General features: G+C 39.5%; 1 protein-coding gene across 9 annotated transcripts in view; it reads left to right on the forward strand.

Annotated features, from left to right (window-relative positions):
* Positions 1–1,644: 1,644 nt before the first annotated feature.
* The window catches only part of CTBP2 (C-terminal binding protein 2), a 283,005-nt gene continuing 262,214 nt past the window's right edge, over positions 1,645–22,435 (forward strand). For 8 of the 9 annotated variants that reach the window (XM_058187567.1, XM_058187565.1, XM_058187568.1 and 5 more), the window contains exon 1: positions 1,645–2,117. The gene's annotated coding sequence lies outside the window, so the exon portion shown is untranslated. Of the gene's footprint in view, positions 2,118–3,224; positions 3,332–22,435 lie in introns of those variants that run through there. The other variant, XM_058187574.1, reaches the window with a different exon arrangement.

The raw sequence follows: 22,435 nt of genomic DNA on the forward strand, positions 1-22,435 counted from the left end.
CATAAATGTTCAGTAGTCCCTCAAGGGACTACTTTCCAATAATTCAACCCACAACAAGTCCAAATTTGGAAAATGTCTTGCTTTTAACTGGTCTGCAAAGCTGGCTTCTGATGATGAGAAAAGCAAACTGGATATGTCCCAACTCCCGGATACTTCCTACTGCATCCAGCTGGAACCACAGGGCACTACAGCATGGTCTCAATACCCTGAAATTAATGAAAGCTGCAAACCTCATTCTTAAATTTCAGATTGCATGAGGGATACTGTGAATTGTGCTGCGATTTGCAAAGGCAAAATTCCTATCATCCTTTAAGAAATAAAAGTGCTATTTTCAAGTGTTCTAAAGGTTTCCAATTTATGCTATTCTTAGATTTAAGAGCCCCTGAAATATAGTAATCAGCCACCCCATGTTTCATTCTTGCACCCATTTATCTCAAAATGGACTCTTCTAAAAAGCAATTTAGATGTAAAGTAGCCAAAAAAACACCACCAAAATCCCTACACTTTAGGACACTTTAAAAAGGGGTGTGACTTGATGCTATGTGTACCCTACAAAAATATAAATGTGCATATTCTATTTGCATTGAGTGGATCATTTGTATTTTCTGAATATGTGAGGAGTGTTTCACCTGTTGTGGCCTCAGATCTCTGGAGAATTAAGGTTTTCTTGTGCAGCGGAGGACAGTTTAAAACAGTGACAAGGAATCACAGGGCCACAAGGCAAGATTTTTTTGAGGTAGGCTTCAATAAAACTCTATGGGAAGGCAGGACACTGAAAAACTTAAACTTCAAGTGGGCTGCAAGTCATTCTTCTGACTTCCGTGGGACTTACTTCCCTGCGATTTACAATATCAAAGATGCTAAATCGTGTCGATCGGCCCAGTCAAGCTAACCCTTCCATGGGCACCGGTCATACTAAATGGAGCTTTTTTCCCCTTTTCTTTTTTACAAATTTCAGGCAACCTGGACAAGAGGTGGCTATCCTAGGAGACATCACATCATGAAGCCGCCCTCGTCGGGCAGGGGAAGATGCGGGGAAAAGATCCAGCAATTCCACGTGTTTTGGACGGGGAGGGGAAGCAGAGGCAAGAAACCAGATGGGGGAAAAGACCCGGGTGGGTGTGGGGCATCGAGAGATGCAGCCCCAACTACTGAGCCCATTTAGATCCCCACTCATCCATCCCCCGCATCACCCCCTGGTCCGAAAGAAGCCGCTGTCTTGTCTTGCCCGCGCAGTTTGGCGGCTACACTTTCCGCGCCGAGTCGCGGCCCCCTCGCCGATTCCCTTCCTATTCCGTCAACGTCGCTCCCTTCTTAAGTCCTGCCAACTTGGAACCGCGAAAGTAGTGGGAGGGAGAATTGGAGTGCAGCGCAAGAGACGCTCCTCCTTCCTCTTCTTCTCCCCCCCTTTCCCCTCCCCCCCTTTTCCTTTCTTTCTTGCTGCGCCTGTTTGTACTTTAGCTGATCCACTAATCCCCTGAGAAAGCCTATTTGCAGCGAAGAGTATCTGTAGGGGGCGAGGCTGGTCCATGTGGGTTTGTGTCATTGGTTTGCAAAGAGAGAGACCCCGCCTATTGCCCAAAAAGAAAAGAGAGGGGGGGTGGGAGAGAGAGACCGAGACCCTACCCCTCTCTCTCTCTCTTTCCTAGCTATTCAACACAACGGAGAAGGAAGAAGCGGAGGCTAGAGGAAAAATCGCCCTCCCTCTCTCGCTTATTTTGATTATTTGATTTTTGCTGGATCAGCACCAGCCACAGACTTTTTTTTCCCCACCTCAGAAAACGAACGAGGGATTCCAAGTTGCTGTTACGTTTACACACACACACACACACCCCTCCTTATCCGTCCTCACTTGGAGTAGCGGCGGAAGCTTTCTGGCCAAGGCGGCGAGGATTAAGTTTTTGTGTGTGGTGTGTGTGTGCGCGCGCGCGCGCGGGTGTGTGTGTGTGTCATTTTTTTTAAAGGTGGCTATAGCAAAAAGCAGCCAGAGCCCGCGGCGGCCACCGATCGATCAAGAAAGGGGAAAGATGCAACAACGCTAAGAGCTCAGGCGTCGGCTTGAGCCCAGGCCGGGCGGGGGCTGTTGCTCCCGGTGGACCCCACGAGCTGACGACGAGGTAAGGAGCGGAGCGAGCAAGACTCTTCGCCCGGTTGGCTCGGGCGGCGGAGCTCGATGTCTCTCCTCCCTGCCCTGGAAATGCGCGTGTGCCCGTCCTAGTAGTGTCCATGTGTTTTCGCTTCACTGCGCCATCCAGAGAAGGGAAGCCGGCGGGGGTGGGGAGGAAAGGACGGAGGGGGAAGCGGGAAGTGCGAGGACATCTTTGGTCACATCTCACCTCCTGTGGGCAGCTCTAATTTCGTCTGGATAGACCTTTCCCGACCCTTCCAAGTCGCCCCTGGGATGTTACGGAGCGATCGTTAGTGTGTGTGTGTGTGTGTGTGTGTGTTGTCTATGTTGTGTTTTTAATTCCACCCACACCCCTTCTATCTACTTGGCGCCGACCGTGCAAAGGTGTGCGGATTTGTGGAAAACGCTTTCAGATCCAGCGCGCGCAGTTGAGGGGGGGGGTTGTGTGGGTTTGTGTGTTTGTGCGCGTCCCGCCCTCCCACTTTTCGGTTACGATGCCCATCCACCCCTCCCAATTTATTTTGACACGGCTAGCGTGGATGGCGCTGGCCTTTAGGGGAGCCGGGCGGGCTTTGGCGAAAGGAAGCGAGTGAGAGTCTCTTGGGGGCTCCTCTCCCGTCCTTCGCAGACACCTCCCGCCCCATAGAGGGGGGGGGGAAATAAACCGAAAGAGTATCTGAGCCCGTTTTTGTTGTTGCTCGGGAAAAACAAACGGGCGGGGGCAGATAATAAGTTGCTGCTCTTCTTTTCCATCCTCCCATTAAAAAAAAAAAAAACCACAAGCCCTCGCCTCCCTCCCCTGCTCCGGCCGAGAGAAGAAGTGAGAGACGTTAAATGAGGTGAAGTGGAAGTCTTTTGTTTTGCTGGGCTCCGCATTGTTTACTTAGGACGGAGTGTGATGGACAACATCTGCCAGCAGATTAGCAGGGTAGTAACCCAGGCTTTGCAGCGCTGCCAAAGTCTCGGCCAAGACAACGGAGGAGGGAAGCGGGGGGGGGCATCGAGGGAGGGGAGACGGCAACAGCGACCCTTCGGCGCAGCTTTAGCTTGGAAAGTGCCTTTTTCCTGAGGCGGCGGGGAAGCTACTTCTTGCTTGGTGCGCTTCAGATTCCCCCTTGTAGTTGCAGGCGAGCCGAAGAAAGTTTTTCTTCCTGCCGCTGGAAGTCGCCAGGAGGCGAAGAAGCGATGGCAAAGCGAGGCCGGGTGGGTGTGATCGGTCTGAGACCTGGAGCTCGCCCGCTCTTCCCAAACTCCTTCGGACTTGCAAGGGAGCTTGCTCGCTTGGGGATGGGGGGGTGGGGGGGAAGGAGCTGCGCTAGAGCCGCATCGGAGCAGTTTGTCGAAGCCCTCTGGTGAAGGTGGGATCCGGTAACGCTGCTTGAGAAATCCGGAGACCCGGGAAAGGGGAAGCAGGGGCGAGGGGGGGAGCTCGATCCGGGCCCAGCCGTCTGCGATTCGAGCCCTGCCGTTCACCCACCCCCCGGGAACGCGTTCTTGAGAGCCCGATTTCATTGTGACGTTTGCAAAGTGGGCTTGCAGTTTTGTTTTATTTCTCCGCCTGGAAAAGCGGTGTGCTTTGCGGTCCGAAAGGTGCACGAGAATATAGATAGATAGATATCCATCTTGGGTTGCTTTTTAGTTTTGCTCCTAGTCTAGAATCTTTTTTTAAAAACGACCCCCCCCCTCTTTCCGAGCTGGATAGATTACGACGTTTGCGTCACAATATTCATAATAATTGCTGCGTTAGTTAGTGGGGGGTGGGGAAGCGGGCTTGGCGGTTCGAGCACTTTATATTTGCCGCGATCTTTTTTTCCACCCCCTCTTGCTCTTCTCCCCCTGTTGGAACCCACCGAGTCGGCGTAAATGGAAAATTGAAGTGCTGCCTTTTCAGGAATGAAATGGCTGATCGTCTTTGAATAGGTGTTGCCATCTACACGATAAACAAGAGAAACATCGCGGAGTAAATCAGCTCCTTAGCAACTCCGCTGGACCCAGGATTTTTCTATCACTGATATTGGTCAGGCGAAGAGTATTTTCGAGGAACCAAACGCTTTAACTGACTGACCTTTTTTTTTTTTTTGCTTGAAATGGGCTAAGATTTTGTTCCCCTGCACAAAAACTCTTTTTGTTGTCAAATAATTCAAATAGAACCCCAAGTTGCATCCTTTTGCAAGAGATACCAATCTGACTTCTTTACTCTTGTGGTTTGCAAGGATTAAAATTCAGCATCTAAATAAAACATTAAAAATCAACTATCTCTTTCCACAAAGTGGCCATGTAATTGTGTTAATAAAAAAGGTGATAGTTTCACTGGAAGTATAGGGTTTTTTTGACCCAGACTGACAGGTGGCCACAATAGCCTTGCTTTGTTTTCAGGGAAAATGTATTAGTGTTTAAAAACAGAATTCGGGATTTAGTTAAGATTTTCAATTTGTCAGCATTGTCTTGCAATCTGTATTACATAAGGAAGGAAGATAATTTTTGAAAATTGATTATTTTAAAACATCCTTGTGATTGCCTTTTAATGTTGATGACAAACAATAAATATGCACATAGCAGTAATGAAGGCACTCTAATTATGTACTCTCAAAAAAGTGTAACAAGGAAAAATAAAAGAAAGCAAAAGCTAACTGAGTTTGCTGAGTACCCTCTTTTTCTGCCCAGAAAGTTTGTGGGATGATATGATAGAAAACCTAATAAGATTAAGTATAAGACATTAAGTGTGAGATGTGATTTAGCCAATTAACTATACTTATATATTCTTCTATATTTTGTAATTGGCTATAAAACAGTGGGAAGAGAGATTAATTGGTATTGCTCTTGAGAAATGTTTGGGAAAATAGAAAGTAAAATGAACATTATTATGTAAGAATCAAGCAAATGTTTTTCATTGATGTTGGTGATACAGGAAGTTCAATCTGTTGATTCCAAGCAGTGAAAGATTATTTCAGTAGCTCTTGATAGTATTCCTGGTATATTTGTCCCAATAAACTGGTTCTAAAAAAACAGTTTTTACAAATTGCACTTACGAATGTTTGTATTTAATAAGCCAATTTATGGGGATATTTAGAATGTGGATTCAGAGTAGTGTGAAATAGCTTCAGTTGATTGTGGTTCAGGAGTACAGATGTACATTTGTATTTTTATGTTTTTCAGATCTTGTAATAGACTACAACAGATTTTCCAATGATCAGTGCCACTTCATTAATCAGAAAAGAACCTAATCTACACTTCAGTGATTGTGCAAACACACTTTTAAAAAGCAATGCTGTAATGATTTTTGACTTTGCATCAGATTATATTTTTTTTAAAAAATTATGTTGTAGGAGTTGTTCTTGTATTGAGGTAGAATAGTGTTTGCTCAACATCCTATGAAATAAAAATATTACCAATAGTTCATAATTCACATTAGAATTTGTGACATAGTAAATCTTAAAGAACTTAAAAGTTTCCAGGAACATAACCTGGAAAATGATAAGGCACTTCTATCCCTAACTTTATCAAAAAGTTCTGTAAATAAGAGCAGTTTGATTGTATCGTCAGTAAAACATGGAAAATTACTAACTTTTTGATCTATACCAAAGCTTTATTGAAAAGGCTATCGGTATAGAGTGGACACAGTTGCTACAGTAAATCATTATGTTGGAATTCATATCTTTTTGATACTGATCATTTGTGACTGATAGAATTGGGAGAAGGAAAAACTTTGGAGCAGGTTATGTTGCGAATAATTAGTTCATATGATGGAATTTAAATATTTACAGGATGCTGTAGTTTCAAATATGATTTTTTTATTTTGAAACCAAGGATATAGTATTATATTCAGAAAACAATACTACTGTACACAGTATTAGTTAACCTGGATATAAATTCCAATTGGGATTAAATGCATCCTATAGTGCTGCAGCTGCTTTGAAAAGATTATTTACATGTCACTTTCCATCATGCTGATTGCTTTTTGAATTCTAAAATCTAGTTAACTTAACTACCGCCCTTAGTGCAGGGCTGGTGCCTACAACACATGAAGTTTTAGCTGGCAATCAACCTTAATCATATTGCATGAATACTTCGGAGTTTATTTTTGATTAATACAAGCCTGCTTGAAGTCTGTTAGGGTTATCTGGTGAACTCTGCATATATTTTTAAATAAATAATTAAATGGAAGAGGAAACTTGCATGGGAAATTTCTCTTGTTAATAAGCAGCTATGTGGATGGTGACCTTGGGGTTAAAGGTTAGAAAGAAAAGGTTTCAGTAACAGCTTAGCTGTCACAGAGATTCTTTCTAACAAGTTTAAGGGAAGCTCTCTGAAATGCTTCTTTCTCCATGTCTCTTCATGAAACTATTAATCATAACAGTTTGCTCCACCATACTTTAGACTGCAACTGTAAGAAGTACCTATAGAAATTCACCTGTTGTTTCTTAATCCTTGAAGAGAACAAACTACTGATAGCTGGACAAACTCCGAAAGTATGAACATTCTAGATTTCTAGATTAACTGAGTCCTGTGTCATTTTTGTATTCTTAGTAAATCAACTTTTTAAAAAAATGAGAACTAGATTCTTATAGAAACTTTGCAATCAACTTTTTGATTTGGACTTCCCCTTTGTGGCTTTAGGTGTATAGCCTTACAGAACATAAATGGCTCTCTTATCACAGCCGAATTCTTTCTTAATGTGTCAAATTCTAAGGAGGCTTACCAATCACTCACTTATGTTACCTGAGCAAGTTTTCTTTAGGTTCGATTGAACAACTTTTGTAAAGTGACTTTTTATGTAGTTGTATGGAGCTACCACTCACTCCTATGAATCGCTATTGAAAGCCAAGTAATACTTTTTGTCCTTGCATGTTTCCTAAACAGAAGAAAAATAATTTAGAGAATTATTAAACAGTAGAAAGATACCACTAGCATTCATTTTTAATACTATCAATTCATCAGAGAGCTCTTGTTAATATAACATATGAATGTCTAGAGTTCCAGTATTAAAGTGTTAAAAACCATCAGCTTAAAAGTGCCATATACTGAGCTATGGCTGTAGATGGATAACAGTTCAGGTTAAGGTAGTGAAGATAAATTTCTGTCAGACTGGGCACTGAAAACATCTTAGTTGCCTTTTTTTTTAAAAAAAAATGGTTTGAATATATTGACTGATGGCATAAGGCAGGATAATATCATCAAATGTCTGCCAGACTTACCATCAGTGGTATGTCCAGAAATTACCTTGCAGCCCCAAATCTAATAGTACCTGACCTAGTTAGTTAAGATGTACCTTGATTCATGTTATATTTCTGAGGTATTGCTATTGAAAACCATAGAACCTCTGGTAAAAGTGCAGTGGGTTCACTTCATATGCCATTGAGAAGATGAGATGGATCAGATTTGGTTCTGACAAATGTTACTGATGTTGTAAACTTGATTCCACATTACATAACTTTGGAAAACTTTCAATGAATTACTGATAGGTTTGCTTGAATTAAAAAAAAAGGATAGAATAGAATCATATTGTTCTGAGGCACTGAAAGAACTACTAGAGAACTAAAAATCTCAGTAACTCAATCAACACAGCCAGGCTAAGGACACCCCCTTCCCGAAAACAACTAATTTTTCAAATAAATTTCTAATATATAAATTATATTTGCTTTTGTCAACATGTATAAACCGTCTTAGTAATTTGTAGCTCCACATAGAAAAGCAATAGTAGTCAATGCTTTTCTTGCTTTATCTTCTGAATTTTCATAGATAACTAGGCAATCAGCTACTCAGAGTTTTGGCTGATTTTTCTAATGATTTCTGTCATATCTGCTTGCCAATCTTAGATTCACATTGCCAGTGTTATAGCTCAAAGTGGACCTGACTTAAAAACTTCATTCATTCTAGGTATCTATAAAGAGTTGGTTTATGGGGATGAGGAAAATCTATTTTGTGAGTTGACCCTTAGTTGACTATTGGAATTGTTTGAATTAAAGTCTGAATTCCTGCACTAAGTGGAAGGTTGGGCTTGATGACCTAAACAATTCCTTACAACTCATATCATTCAGAGATCTCTAGCCTTGATTCTGTAGTCTTGCTGGGGCTCAGAAAGTTAAGAATCTTAATGGTATTGGTAGATTTTTTTTAAAAAAGATTTTGGTTGTTTTTAAATCTGGCATTTTTCTCAGGAGATGTTGAAATAACAATTGGGGAAGTTTTCTTTTTCAAAGACCGAACACCTCTATTACTTCAAATGTATGTTAGCTTGGTTGCAGCACTGTCTAATAATTGTGGCTCTTTGCTTGCAGTAACATTATTATTTATTTATTAATTACATTTATATGGCCACCGAGAGTTGCTTTTTGTGAGATTGGCAGCCATGTTAGTATGATTAATAAACAAATAAATATAGTTTAAATAGGCCCCCAAGTCCCACTATGCTAAGCAAATATATGGAAAGGAGACCTATAAAGAATTGTGAATATAATAATATGATATGTGCAGATTCAGTATTACTATGAACAATTCATTACTTTCTTACATAAACCTCATATTTCTTTAAAAAAAACAAGCCAGTGCAGTATTACGTTATAGTGAAATATATGCAAAAAAAAGACTAATCTACCCACTATAAATTTATTTTTTAGCTACTCTTTCATCTCTTCTGCTAAGCATTTTATTGTACTATATAGATTTATACCAATTCAATGCTTTTTTGCTACTTTAATTAAGGTTGCCCTTACTTATTTTTTCTTGGTAAAAGTAATGAAAATTCTGAAATTTTCCATATTAAAATTACTTGGTTGCGCTTTTCCAAATCGTTTACTTTTTCTTTCACTTTTCTTCAGTTCTGTTAAATTGACCTGTTGAGTTGGATCACTTTTTTTGCATCTTCCAGAGCATTTCTTGATTGTACCATTAAAAACTACTGAGATTGAGAATTGCAGTGTTCCATTGTTTTAAGGCCTATTTTATAAGTGCCTTATATGATTGCAACTTTTTTTCCTGACATCCTCAAAAGACAAGAATTGGGCCACTCACTTTAGTAGCACAGCTTTTGTCGCTTATGAGATATCCTGTTGTACACTGCTGTCTTAGTGCAATAAAAGGAAAAGAGAAGTATGATATTATAAGCGAGCGAGTTTGGTATAGTGGTTAAAGAATCAGGCTAGAAACAGAGATTGCAAGATATAGTTTTGCCTTATGCATTACGCTGTAGTTGATCAACCAGGGCTAGTCACTCTCTTAAGCCTCAGGAAGCAGGCAATGGCAAACTACTTCCAAAATCTTGCCAAGAAAAATTTAGGGACTTATCAGGCAATCGGCAGGAGTCTAGATTGACTTAAACTTTCTCCCCCTCCCTCCACCCCGAAAAAAAGAAAAGAAAAGTGTTCTAGCCAGCTAAACCTTGTTTGGTTTTATCATCCCTTCATATACTCCTTGATTCTGGTTCAAAGTCTTTTGCTATCTCCCTTGTGGTATTATTACACAGTTGGATAATGCTGCTTTTGTGGAATGTGTCAGAGGCGCTTTGGTAATCAAGTGCAAAATTCTGATAGAGTTGGGTCATTTCCTTCTTTCTAGGATCAAAATATAGTTTTACAATGATTTTCTCAATTAAGTTAGCTAGATGAAATTAAAAACAACTACAATTAGTTGGTTAAACACATGTTGTGAGTTAATCACCTTTACAGAACAACATGACATTAGAGCTGGCCAGGTTCATTTTTTTGTGTCTTGTATTATGCCTAGATGCGTCCTCATATAAGTTACAACTCTATTAATATTGATAATGATCCTAATGTTTACTAATATTAATATTAAAATACTAACTTTAAAATACTGTCACATCCAGAACAAAATATTCACATTAGGTATTTATAAAAATATAGTTTTTATTGCTTAACTATCAACTCCAGATTTTTTTTAATTTGAAAACTATTTTTCAAATATTTTCTAATATATCAAAAATGTAAGATCTTCTGAAATGGCAGTGATTATTGAAGTTTAAAATTATTTTACTGGGGTTATGGACAGGAGAAAGCACAGGTTGTTCAGACATGTGAACCAGTGTGGAAGTCTTCACAAAACGGTCTTGTGTTAATTTCTGTACATTTCTAGTCGCTCAGATTGTGATTTCTTACAGCCATACTAGTTCCTTCTCCAAAGGATGAACATCCATCATATTATATTCTGGACACATAGTGACAAAGAAAATAGCAAAGATTGTGCTCTGCATTTTGGATTGTGTGCCAGTCTATATACATTGTCAAGCATTGCTGTTTGGAATTACTTGAAAAGTGATAGAAAAAGAGTTGAGCAAATTACGGGAAATGTGTATTTTCTCAGATGATAGTTTGGTGAATAAATTTTGTGCTGCCTGATTTAAACTTTAAAATAAGCAGCATTTTGATTTGTCATTCAGTTTGGAAACTCTGTAGTGCCAAGGGTAATCTTGTGAAAACACTACACTTGATTGAAAACACAAGTTTAAAATTGAGGTCACTTAACTGTAATAGAATGGTGTTCTAGCAGAACAAAATTTTAAAGCATGTTTGCGCATGAGTCACATTGTTCATATTGCTTTCTTAAGCCAAAAGAAGAGCTTTATCTTTGAAGGTCCTTGGTTTTGGATTCTGCAGTTGCAAGAATTCAGTAATATATTTTGTGAGTTTAGGCTAGCTTGTTAAAGTTGGCATTCCTCTTACCTCATTTGCTGATGTACTTCTAGGAAGTGATTGTTATTCCCTTTGGCTTCTGGTTTTCAGATTGCTTATTAATGAAGAGCTGTAGCATAGCAATTATGAAACAAGATATCCTGGTTTCAGGGTTTCTCCAGAATTCCTCTGGAATTCTCTGGATAGCATTACTCTTGGTATTTTCTAGCCTCCCTGCTGCTGTCCTGTAATATGGGAGAGTTAACAATCTTGTAAAGTGCTAGTATTATTATATTAAAGCTAGATAAGACATGTGATTTTGGAGAAACTGCTATTATTCTTAAACTGCTGTAGTAAAACAAGACAACTTAAAAGTATGGTGAAGATTAATGACCTGTCCCTGAGAACTAGCTAACTTAGATGTAAAAAGAATTGAGTAAGGGATTTACCAAGAGGCGATGATCAGGTCCAGCAAATCTTTGAATTTATTAGAAGAGGAAAAACATGCTTTCTTTCTGACTAGCAATCCATATTCCAGTTGCCATGACCACATCAGAAGGCACAAATGTCTTCCTAGCTACCTCTGATTCTAGCATCATGCTGCACAACTAGTGAAATACAACACTATATGTGTATGTTTGCACATGTTGACATTAAAACCAGTTTTTTTTTTAGTTTTGGCCCATGATGGTTTTAGAAAACAATTGAATTATATACAATAAAGTGCAAGCGTTTTTTAAAAATAAAAAAAAATAGAAGCACATTTTTTTAAAAAAGAAACATGAATTATGTTATTCCTGTAAGTAGTATTATCACTGATAATGCAATATAATTATATTTTGGATATATGTCAAATAAGCAAATAGATTTTAAATGAGGATGGGGGGATTATCTCTTCAGAGGATTGAAGAAAAAATTACAGAATGCAAAACCAAATAAACCGTAAGAGATGCCAAAGTGTGCTGTAGATGTTGTTATAAGTTGAAAAATTAATGTTATGCCAACACAATTGGCAATGTTCCTATTGAATATACTTAGAAGCCTTTCTTGGAGCTTTTCAAGAAAATAATCAGTGATTATAATTTATCATGTTGTCATTAAAAGAAATGTTATTTAAATTCATGTAGGAATCCTATACGGTAATGAGAGAGCAATGATAATCCCATTTCTACTCCGAGACTGCTTCTGTTTTTTCTTCACCATTTGAATTGTGGGAAATAATACAACCTGGTCTCACCTAGATAAGTGCTGGAAAATTAGATATTTTCAATCAGGTATCCATTTCAAAATTCAGATAGTTTTGATCTCTATTTGATAAACTTATGACTATTTGGACTGTTTGTGTATTTGTGTACACAGACACAATCGTTCTGAACATGAAATCTAGTCAGTACCTTTATTTTGAATATTTGATTAAAACCTACATTTAAAATCTTCATCCTATTAAAATAAAGGTTTTTAAATCTTTCACCTGAGGCTGAAAGAAAATACCATGGGTAATGCTCTCCAGAGAATTCTGGAGGAACCCTGAAACCAGGATATCTTGATTCATAATTGTTATGCCACAGTTCTTTTTTAGTAACCAGTCTGAAAACCAGAAGCCAAGGGAATAACAATCACTTCTAGAAGTACATCAGCAAATGAGGTAAGAGGAATGTCTACTATGAGTCAATGAGCAGGCTGTATAGGTCTTATCGGCTGTCCTTTTCCTAATTTTTTTTTTTAGAAGTACATTTTATCTTTTGCAGAAATAGTACTTCAGCATCACATCATTCATCATTTTTTGTTAGAAAGAATCTTTTCTTAGTTTTGGAAAACATTCACTAACACATTTTTATAATGCTTATGTTTGTATTACAAAATATATATTGTTGAAACTTTCAGCTGTCCAGATGTGATTGAATCATAGTTTGTGAAAGCTTCAGCCAGCATGAGGGGAAGCACGGAGAATGTTGAGAATTGTGGCACAACAACCCTGAGACTGAAAGAGGTTTCTGAAGAAATTGGGTAAATGTCTCCATATCTGGCAAGTCACTGATGACATCTAGAAATTAAAATCTGGCAATGAACGAGAAAAATATCCATTATACACTATTGCAGAGTACAGTCATATGTGATATTTAGTTGTACCATATGCTGGGGGACTTAGCATCAGAGTCTTCATCTAAAGGGAAAGGTTTCTACCAATACCTAGACCTTGAGGGCTTTTCCTGAAAAAGGCAGTCACAAACAAAGAAAAATAGTTTGTTTCTGTGGAACTAAGTATTAGATGCTAGATTGCTTTGAAGCCTAGCCAATATTTTCCAAATTATCTTGCTTTATTTGACATAAATCAGTGGTAGTCAACCTAGTTCCTACCGCCCACTAGTGGGCGTTCCAGTTTTCATGGTGGGCAGTAGGGGTTTTGTCTGATACTGAAGCACTTTCCTTTTTTTTTTAATTTAGTTGACTTTTTAAAAAAAAAATTCATAGCATTATTTAAAAACATTTTCATTAGGTTTTCATAAATTTCTGAAAATATACTATTTATATTGCCCACGCATAAGTTTAGTTCATGTTACGTAAGTGAAACTAAATGGCACTATAGTGTGACCACAAACAAAAGAGCCTCGTCCCAGAATAGCTCGTGCATCTCCCCCCACATCACCCAGCTGTAACGGACAAGCAGAGCTGGTAGCCGGCACCCCTCCCCCCAAACCTACTTTATAAATCACCATTACTGTGAAACTACTGGGCGGTTAAATTTTTTTACTACTAACAGAGATACAAAAGTGGGCAATAGGTATAAAAAGGTTAACTACCCCTGATCTAAATGGAACACTCTCCCCACTCTATTCAAACCTTAATATCTCAGTCCTACTCAAAAACATATATTTGGAATTGTTTGTGGGCATTCAGGCAGCTTCCTTTCCTCTAGCCTTAAATTTCTAATATTGAGCTTTAGGGTTTTTTTCCCCCTAGCTTTTTTGGGTATAGCTAGCTATACAGTATAGAAAAAGAAATAAGGTTTGTGCCTACGGGTAATCCTTGATTTAAAACCATAATTGAGCCCAGAATTACAGGTGCAGTTGCAGTCAGAATTGAGGCATCACATGAATGGAGCAATTTTTCATCATTTTTTTGCAGCAGTTACGTAAATGCCATGTTGCTGAGTGAATCAGTTTTCCCAGTGAATGTTCTTTGCCAAAACTGGAAGTAAATGCCAGAAACATCAAACTGTTGCTAATCATAATCATGGATATAGGATGTTGCAAACAGCCATAAAGATGAGTCAATTGTCAAGTGCCCAAAATGTGATCATGTGACTAGGTGAGAGAGATGTGTGGCTGTTGTAATTCCAAAAATCATCATCAGTAGGTTGTTTTTGGGGGTGCTCTGTTTTAACTCTGTTGTAACTCTGTTGTAAGGGACGTGGTGGCTCAGGGGCTAGGATGTTGAGCTTGTCGATCGAAAGGTCGGCAGCTCAGCGGTTCGAATCCCTAGTGCTGCCGTGTAACGGGGTGAGCTCCTGTTACTTGTCCCAGCTTCTGCCAACCTAGCAGTTTTGAAAGCACGTAAAAATGCAAGTAGAAAAAATAGGGACCACCTTGGTGAGAAGGTAACAACGTTTGTGCGCCTTTGGTGTTGAGTCATGCTGGCCACATGACCATGGAGATGTCTTCGGACAGCGCTGGCTCTTCGGCTTTGAAACGGAGATGAGCACCGCCCCCTAGAGTCAGCAACGACTAGCATATATGTGCGAGGGGAACCTTTACCTTTACCTTTACTGTTGTAACTTGGAGTAGTGTAATGTGGAGCTCTGTTGAAACTTGGAGCATTAAATTATTGATTGTAACTTGAGCACTGATTGTAGTTAAAACATTGGTTAATTAGGTTTGGATGTGACTAGTCCAATTTAATAATTTCTGATAAGACTACAAGTCTGTAGCTTGCTAATTAAACAAATAATAATCTGATTCTAAAGATCCTTTTGCCTGAGGAAACCAGCTAATTTTCACTTACATTTTTCTGTTATATTTTGACTAGCCTTATTGCAACAATTGAAACCAAAAATTGTAGTATTACATTTTAGTTGCATCTGATGTAGAAGATGTAGTGCTTCATAAAACAGACAAACAAAACGCAAAACTTTTTCTCTATACCACAAATTATTAAAGAATGCTGTTTTTTGTGGGACCGTATACAGATATTACTTATCATACATGATTGACTTCTTAGTCATGTTATTGTGCACTTTCTTCTTATGTAAAAGGAAATATCAAACTTTGTCCAGCTATTTGGCATTGGAACTATATTACGGAGTGATCATCTCTTAATGAGCAACTTATGCTATAATGGGTGGTGTAGAAGAACAATGAGCAGAAGATGTTCTGCAGTAATCTATTCACCAGGAATTCATGAGTATTTAGTCTTTTGAAATTAAATTTACCACTATACTTGGTAGCTGTCTGTGACAGGCGTCACTCCCAGACTGCCTTTAATTTCTTCGGTGCTATTTCCATTTCTGTCCCATTCTCTTCTATTAGCATGGCTTTTTTAATATGCTAAAAATTGAGAATCTATTGCTTACAGTAATTTCAGAGTGCAACAAATTTATTGCAAGGTTAGGCCATCTGGTAACCCTCTGGTCTATGAATCAGATCTGCTGCAGCCAACAGTGGCGATGTCCTAGGGATTATATAGGTCTGAGAGTCTCAATATACAGAAGGTGCCATATCTCTGATGCACAACATTTTACTTGACCATGTGTAATGTAGAGGTAGGTAGATAGATTGGTGGATGGATGGATGATAGATAATATTTATTTTGGTCAATAACCCAGGTAATATAGGAAGCATTCTGACAATAGATGCATGGTAGCATGTGGTCTGCAAATTCTGTTTTTGCCTTTTCAGTCAGATTTGTTGGCTGCAACAGTGTCTTATCCAGCTTTTATCTCCACGTTTCAGAGATCTGTAATCCTTGCAGCTAAAGAAATGTTGCAGGGTCTGTGATGCCAAAATAGTTACCTGCAGTGTGGTGGTGCTCTGTTACACAGCGGGGCACATGACAATGGGGCACCCAGTTCCCTTGGTTCAGGTGACCGTTTATTTTGTATTTTTCTATTGTGAGTCCTTCCCCCCACATGCCGTTCAGTAGCATAGACAAAAATGCCTTATGTAAATTGATTACTGCAGGTTTTTCCTCGAGTCCTGCATGTTTGATTGTTCAGGAAGCTGGCCGTTAAGCCAATTCTCCTGTAAATTATGTTTGCAACTCCTGCTTCATGGTTCTTGCATTGTTGATGCCCTTATTCAGTGTGTTGCTATTTCTATTTTACAAGCTAAGAGGTAATACGGGTAGGAATATCAATATCTTTGTTAGAATACATTTATTTGCGCTGTTTGCATTGCTCAATCCAGACTTCTTGCTGAAGGCAATTATTTGTGTTATCCAGTACAATCCTGAGCTTTTTACCTTTATTTCTCTTTACTGTGAAAGAATAGGCAAGATTTCCAGTTGCCTGTTTTGCAGTGTTCCTGCACCACTTCAGAGTTAAGGGGAGTCAAGCAAATGAAGCATATGCAATAATGAATGCTAGAAAAAATAAGGAAGTGTATTATTTGTAATAAAGGAAGACCACCTATCCTGGTATCAGCTATTCTGTTATGGGGTGTGTGTGTGTGTGTGTGTGTGTGTGTGTGTGTGTATGTTTTCTGAGGTTTTCGCGGGTGTTTGTACGAAGCTGAAGCCTGAAGATGACGAATGAGACTTCATCGAAATGTCGCCAGGACACTTCCAATTTTACGTGGGAGAAAACCCGAATAACCAAAGACCTGTATATATATATGTATATGTATATGTATATGTATATGTCGTGTCCCACTCCTCCGCTGACGGCCGGGTCAGGGAAATCCGAATCAGGCGTGCCTCTGCAGCTCTGCCAAAGTCCTAGCAAAGTCCTCAGGGCAGGCAGGAGACCAGAAAGTGACTTCAGCAAGATATGTTTAGACTTTGCCTGACTCAGAGAATGCCAGAAAGCAGGTCCTTTATATAGGCCATGGGATGTGGCTCCATGACTCAGCACTTATCCAGGCCTGCCCCTCCCTTCCTTCTGTTGCCTCCATCTATCAAGTCTTCTGACGCGAGGGTGACACCAGTCTGCAGCTGTTGGCAATTGACCTCCCTCAGGCTTACATGCTGTGGAGGAGGGGGAGGGGTCTAGTTGCTCCGTTTGCCTGGGCATGGAGCCAGAGCTGGGGGCTGGAGATACTTCCTCCTCTTCAGCCTGTCTGGGCATGGAACCAGGGCTGGGGCCGGGAGGCATACTAGGACATTCCTCCGTGTTCAGAAGCAGATAAGAAGGCCCCGGCTGTGGTGAGATCGGATGAGACATATACATATATGTATATGTATATGGGACGTGACTAAGATGCTGAGCTTGTTGATCGAAAGGTTGGCAGTTCAGCGGTTTGAATCCCTAGTGCTGCGTAACAGGGTGAACTCCCGTTACTTGTCCCAGCTTCTGCCAACCTAGCAGTTCGAAAGCACGTAAAAAATGCAAGTAGAAAAATAGGGACCACCTTGGGTGTGAAGGTAACAGCGTTCCGTGTGCCTTTGGCATTGAGTCATACCGGCCACATGACCATGGAGACGTCTTCGGACAGCGCTGGCTGTTTGGCTTTGAAAGAGAGATGAGCACCGCCCCCTAGAGTCGGGAACGACTAGCATATATGTGCGAGGGAAACCTTTACCTATGTATATGTATGTATCTATGTATGTATATTTCAGAGTGTCTTCTTGGTTTCAGAACTAGCTAATGACAAATTCTGTACATTTTGCTAACAGCATGTTTGTGAGAATCCATATGACACATTGACACAGCCATTGAGAATCAAGGATTCAGCAGGATTGATGTGCTATTTTTATAGGCAGATTTCCCCAAACACCCTCGGCTTTGGAACAGGATATAAAATTCTGTGTGTGGTACCTGGGAGTGTTTGGGCAGAGTATGAATATCTCTGGAATCTGGGCTACAGTTTGTGCAACATTTCATATTTGAATGTAGAAAGGCATAGTCCTCAACTTACAATTGAGCCCAAAATTTCTGTTGTTAAGTGAGACATTTGTTAAGTGAGTTTTGCCCCCATTTTACAACCTTTCTTGCCACAGTTGTTAAATGAATCACTGCAGTTGATTAGTTAGTAACCTCATTGTTAAGTGACTCTGGTTTCCCCATTGACTTTACCTGTGTGAAGGCCGGAAAAGGGGATCACAAGATCTTGGGACACTGCAACAGTCATAAACATGAACCAGTTGACAAGCATCTGAATTTGGATCAGATGATCATGGGGATGCTGCAAAGGTGGTAACTGTGAAAATCTGTCATAAGACACATTTTTCAGTGCTGTTGTAACTTTGCATGGTCACTAAACAAGCTGTTGTAAATCGAGGACTACCTATATTAATTCTTTCAAGATCCAATGGAGTATACTGTATATAATTTGTATTGGAAGTTTGCATAGTATTTGTATCTTTTTGTTAAATTTAGTTAGGTATGACCTGCTGCACATTGTTGGTTGAACTCATGGAAGTGGGACTAGTGATGTTGAGTGAATGTTGCCCCAATTTACAACTTTTCTTGTTGCAGTTGTTAAGCGAATCACTGCATTTGTTAATTAATTAAGTAACACAGTTGCTAAGTGAATCTGGCTTCCCCATCGACTTTGCTTGTCAGAAGGTCTCAAACGATGGTCACATGACCACAGGGACATGGCAACCGTCATAAGCATAAGCTGCCAAGCATCCGAATTTTGATCATGATACCATGGGGATGTGTGAAAAATGATCATAAGTGACTTTTTTCAGTGCCGTTGTAACTTTGAACTGTCACTAAAAGAAGTCGACTATAAGTCGAAGACTTCTGTATTTGTTGTTTTTCTTCTGTTTGCATGGAGGACATAAAATGCAGGTTGTCCTCAACTTGCAACTATTTGTTTAGTTGACTGTTTCAAAGTTATAACTGCACTGAAAAAAGTCACAATCATTTTTCAAATTTATATCAATGGCAGCATCCCCATTTATTATTTATTTATTTATTTATTATTTAAATTTTTATACCGCCCTTCTCCCAAAGGACTCAGGGCGGTTTACAGGCAGATAAAATAAACAGTACTATTACAAAATAAATACTATTAAAATACCACTAAAAAACTTATTCAATTTGGCCGCAATTAAAATTTAGCAAATAATAAAACCCATTAAAAACCCATTTAAAACCCCTTAAAAACCCACGAATTTAAAAACTAATCCAGTCCTGCGCAGATGAATAAATGTGTTTTAAGCTCGCGACGGAAGGTTCGGGGGTCCGGAAGTTGACGAAGTCCTGGGGGGAGTTCGTTCCAGAGGGTGGGAGCCCCCACAGAGAAGGCCCTTCCCCTGGGTGTCGCCAGACGACACTGTCTCGCTGACGGCACCCTGAGGAGTCCCTCTCTGTGAGAGCGCACGGGTCGGTGAGAGGTATCCGGTAGCAGTAGGCGGTCCCGTAAGTAACCCGGCCCTATGCCATGGAGTGCTTTGAAGATGTTCACCAAAACCTTGAAGCGCACCCGGAAGGCCACAGGCAGCCAGTGCAGTCTGCGCAGGATAGGTGTCACCCGGGAGCCACGAGGGGCTCCTGATCGAAATTTGGGCACTTGGCAACTGGCATGTACCCTGTTTTCCCCAAAATAAGACATCCCCTGATAACAAGCCCAATCGAGCTTTTGAGCACATGGCAATAAGGCCAAGCGCTTATTTCAGGGTTCAAAACAATATAAGGCAGGGTCTTATTTTCAGGGAAACATGGTATTTATGACAGTTGCACTGTCCCAACGTGATTTGCAACCTTTCCAGATGGCTTCTAAGAAGCAAAGCCAATGGGGGAAGCTAGATTTGCTTAATGACTGCATGATTAATTTAAGAATAGTGATTCGCATAATAACCATGGCAACAATTGTTGTAAAATGGGGTGTGACTCGCTTTAACTGCCTTGCTTGGCAATATTGGGCTCAATTATGGTTGTAAGTTGCGGACTACCTATACTGCAAGATACATGGTAATTAATTTATCTAATAATATCTAATACCTAAATTACTAGGACTATTTTGTACATCTTGGATATAATGAGTTGTGGATAAGATTCAGGCACCCGAGTCAGATGATTACAGAAAGTTATCAAAGCACTGAAAATAATATTTCTGATTTGCATTTTTGCCTCCTTAGCACTGTCTTTTTACATTAACTTTTTCATATATCTTCATTTCACTTTGTTAGCAATTTTCACTATGGAAACAAATAAATTAGAATACTACAACACTAGAAGAACATTATCTCAATGGAATAATTTTAAGTATTCTGTTTGAAGTTTTCTGGAATATTAGTACAAATACCCAGATGAAAATGAGTGTGCTGTATTAGATTATTCTACGCTGCAGAAAGTTTTGTTTATGGGTTTTTACTTACACAACATGTTTTAAGCAATTCCCACAGTGATTTACGCTGCAGTGATAATTTATAGTCTTTCAAATAAGGTGCATAAATAAATAAACAATTTCAAGGTTTCAGATTTGAATAAAGATGGGAAATAAGAGAAAAAGCTCTTTTACCTTCTAATTCATAAACCGATAAGAGAGATCTTTAATTTATGTTTTGCTCTGGGAAAAAGATTGTTTTAATGAAGACTATGAAAAAAATCAACCCACTGAGTTCTCCTGCTGCTGAGGAACTGTTGTGTTCTGGTAGCTTGATTGAGATGATAAACTGACAGTTATCCTTCCATCTGGGTAAGAGTAGGGGGGCTTGCGGCTTAATTTTGTATCTCCCTATTGGTCTGTTTTCTCCTACAAATTCCTTTAAACTTGAAAAGATAAAATCTTTTCAGTTATGGGGTGGTTGGAGAAAAATATAAACGGTATAAGCAGAAGAAAGTGCTAAGAAAGTTCTATATAGAAACACTATAAGAGGTTTTGAGGAAGGCATACTTCAGGTTTTCTCTCATGCAATGTTGGAAAATTGTTTTTTTTTCCCCATTAAGAAATTGAAGAATTCTGTAAGGACAAAGGTCAGGACTGATTTGAATTAATCTTAAATGGTTTCCTTGTGCTATTTGGACTTGGCTTTAAAGTTTTGACCTAGCTGCTTTTCTCATTACATAAGAGATGTCACTCTGGTAGACCCAATCGCTTCTGGCTTATGAGTGGATGGACAGATACAATTTTCAACCCTTTCCTTGTCCAGCACTTTCCAACCAGATTGGATTTCTGGTTCTTGCACTTTGCACAATCACTTCACGTTCAATTTCTTCTCCTGATTTTGATTTTCCCAATCTTTGGAAGAGATAAAAGAGCACATCTTAATCAGGCTGTCTCAAAGCAAACCTCTTGAAGGCATTTGAATCATGGGGAAAAGGAATCACTTCCTTCCAAGGATGGTATTCACTTACTTTCCCTACTGGTTTGCAAATGGGAGCTCACATGCGCCCCATCCACGCATGTGCCCGGCCTTCCGTGCATGTGCTTTGCTGGTGCACGTGCCTTCTGCGCATAAGCCCGGACACAAAAATGTGCCTAAATAGGATGGCATAGAGCCGGGGTGGGTGGGCACCCGCGATTTCTCCTATCGGTTCAGGCAAACCAGTACAAACTGGCTGAATACCACCTCTGCTTCCTTCCCATCATTAAAAGTATCTCTTATCAGCAGAGTAAAACATTTCCTAGCAGGAGAGCATGGGGATAAATTAAATCAAGTTTTTTATGGGTCTCAACTTAGGTAATACTTTGATTTCATTCCCACTTAATAAATTATTAGACATAGACAGTATAGAGAGAAGGGACCGTTAACCAATTCAGGTAGATTTTGTTTGATAAGTGATTTGCTTCAATCACTGAAAGTGATGAAATGGAAAGCACATTGGATTGTTCTATGTAGCAAGAACTACCGGTAGTTGGTGTTCAGAGTTGGTAAAATTCCCATTGGTTTCATCAAAGCAATTGAAAAATGTGAACATATCTCTTTATAGACCCCATATAGACCTAGGAATGAATATTGTCATCATTTTTCTTCCCTGATAAACCAAGTCACAATTTTTTGAGCTCTGTAAAATCAAAACAAATTACTTCTGACAGAAATCAAGATTTTTTTATTTGTGTTTTGTGTTTTGTTTGAACTTGTGCAAGCAAACAACCTGTCAACCCCGAATTTGGATGGTGATCAGACATATGATGCAGTTTCTCAAAGAATAATGCATTGCTATTGTCAGCAACCAAAGTAATCAAAACATAAAAGAGAGCGGGAGAGTGAATGAAAAGCTATCAAGTGTCTTGCAGAGATTACAAATAACCTTTTCATCTATCTCTCTCCTCAAACATGAGAGATGGTTTTTCAGCCACCTTCACTGTCTTATGGTCTTAAGACATTTTGCTGAGTATCTTTTTTCACAGTACACACAGTACCAAGGGGTGGTAGGAGACAGAACACTGCCCAGATGACACATTCATAGGGGGTGTCGAAGATTCTTAGATTCTTTCAACTTTGATTACTTTAATTTTTGTTTCCATTTGTTTTTTTGTCTCATTGGGTTTTTAATATTGTTACATCTTTTAGATTATACCATGGGTGTTATAATTGTGATCATACCACAATAATAAAAAGGTAAAAGGAA

Source organism: Ahaetulla prasina, chromosome 6, assembly GCF_028640845.1.
Source record: "Ahaetulla prasina isolate Xishuangbanna chromosome 6, ASM2864084v1, whole genome shotgun sequence".
In the NCBI taxonomy this organism is placed as follows: Eukaryota; Metazoa; Chordata; class Lepidosauria; order Squamata; family Colubridae; genus Ahaetulla; species Ahaetulla prasina.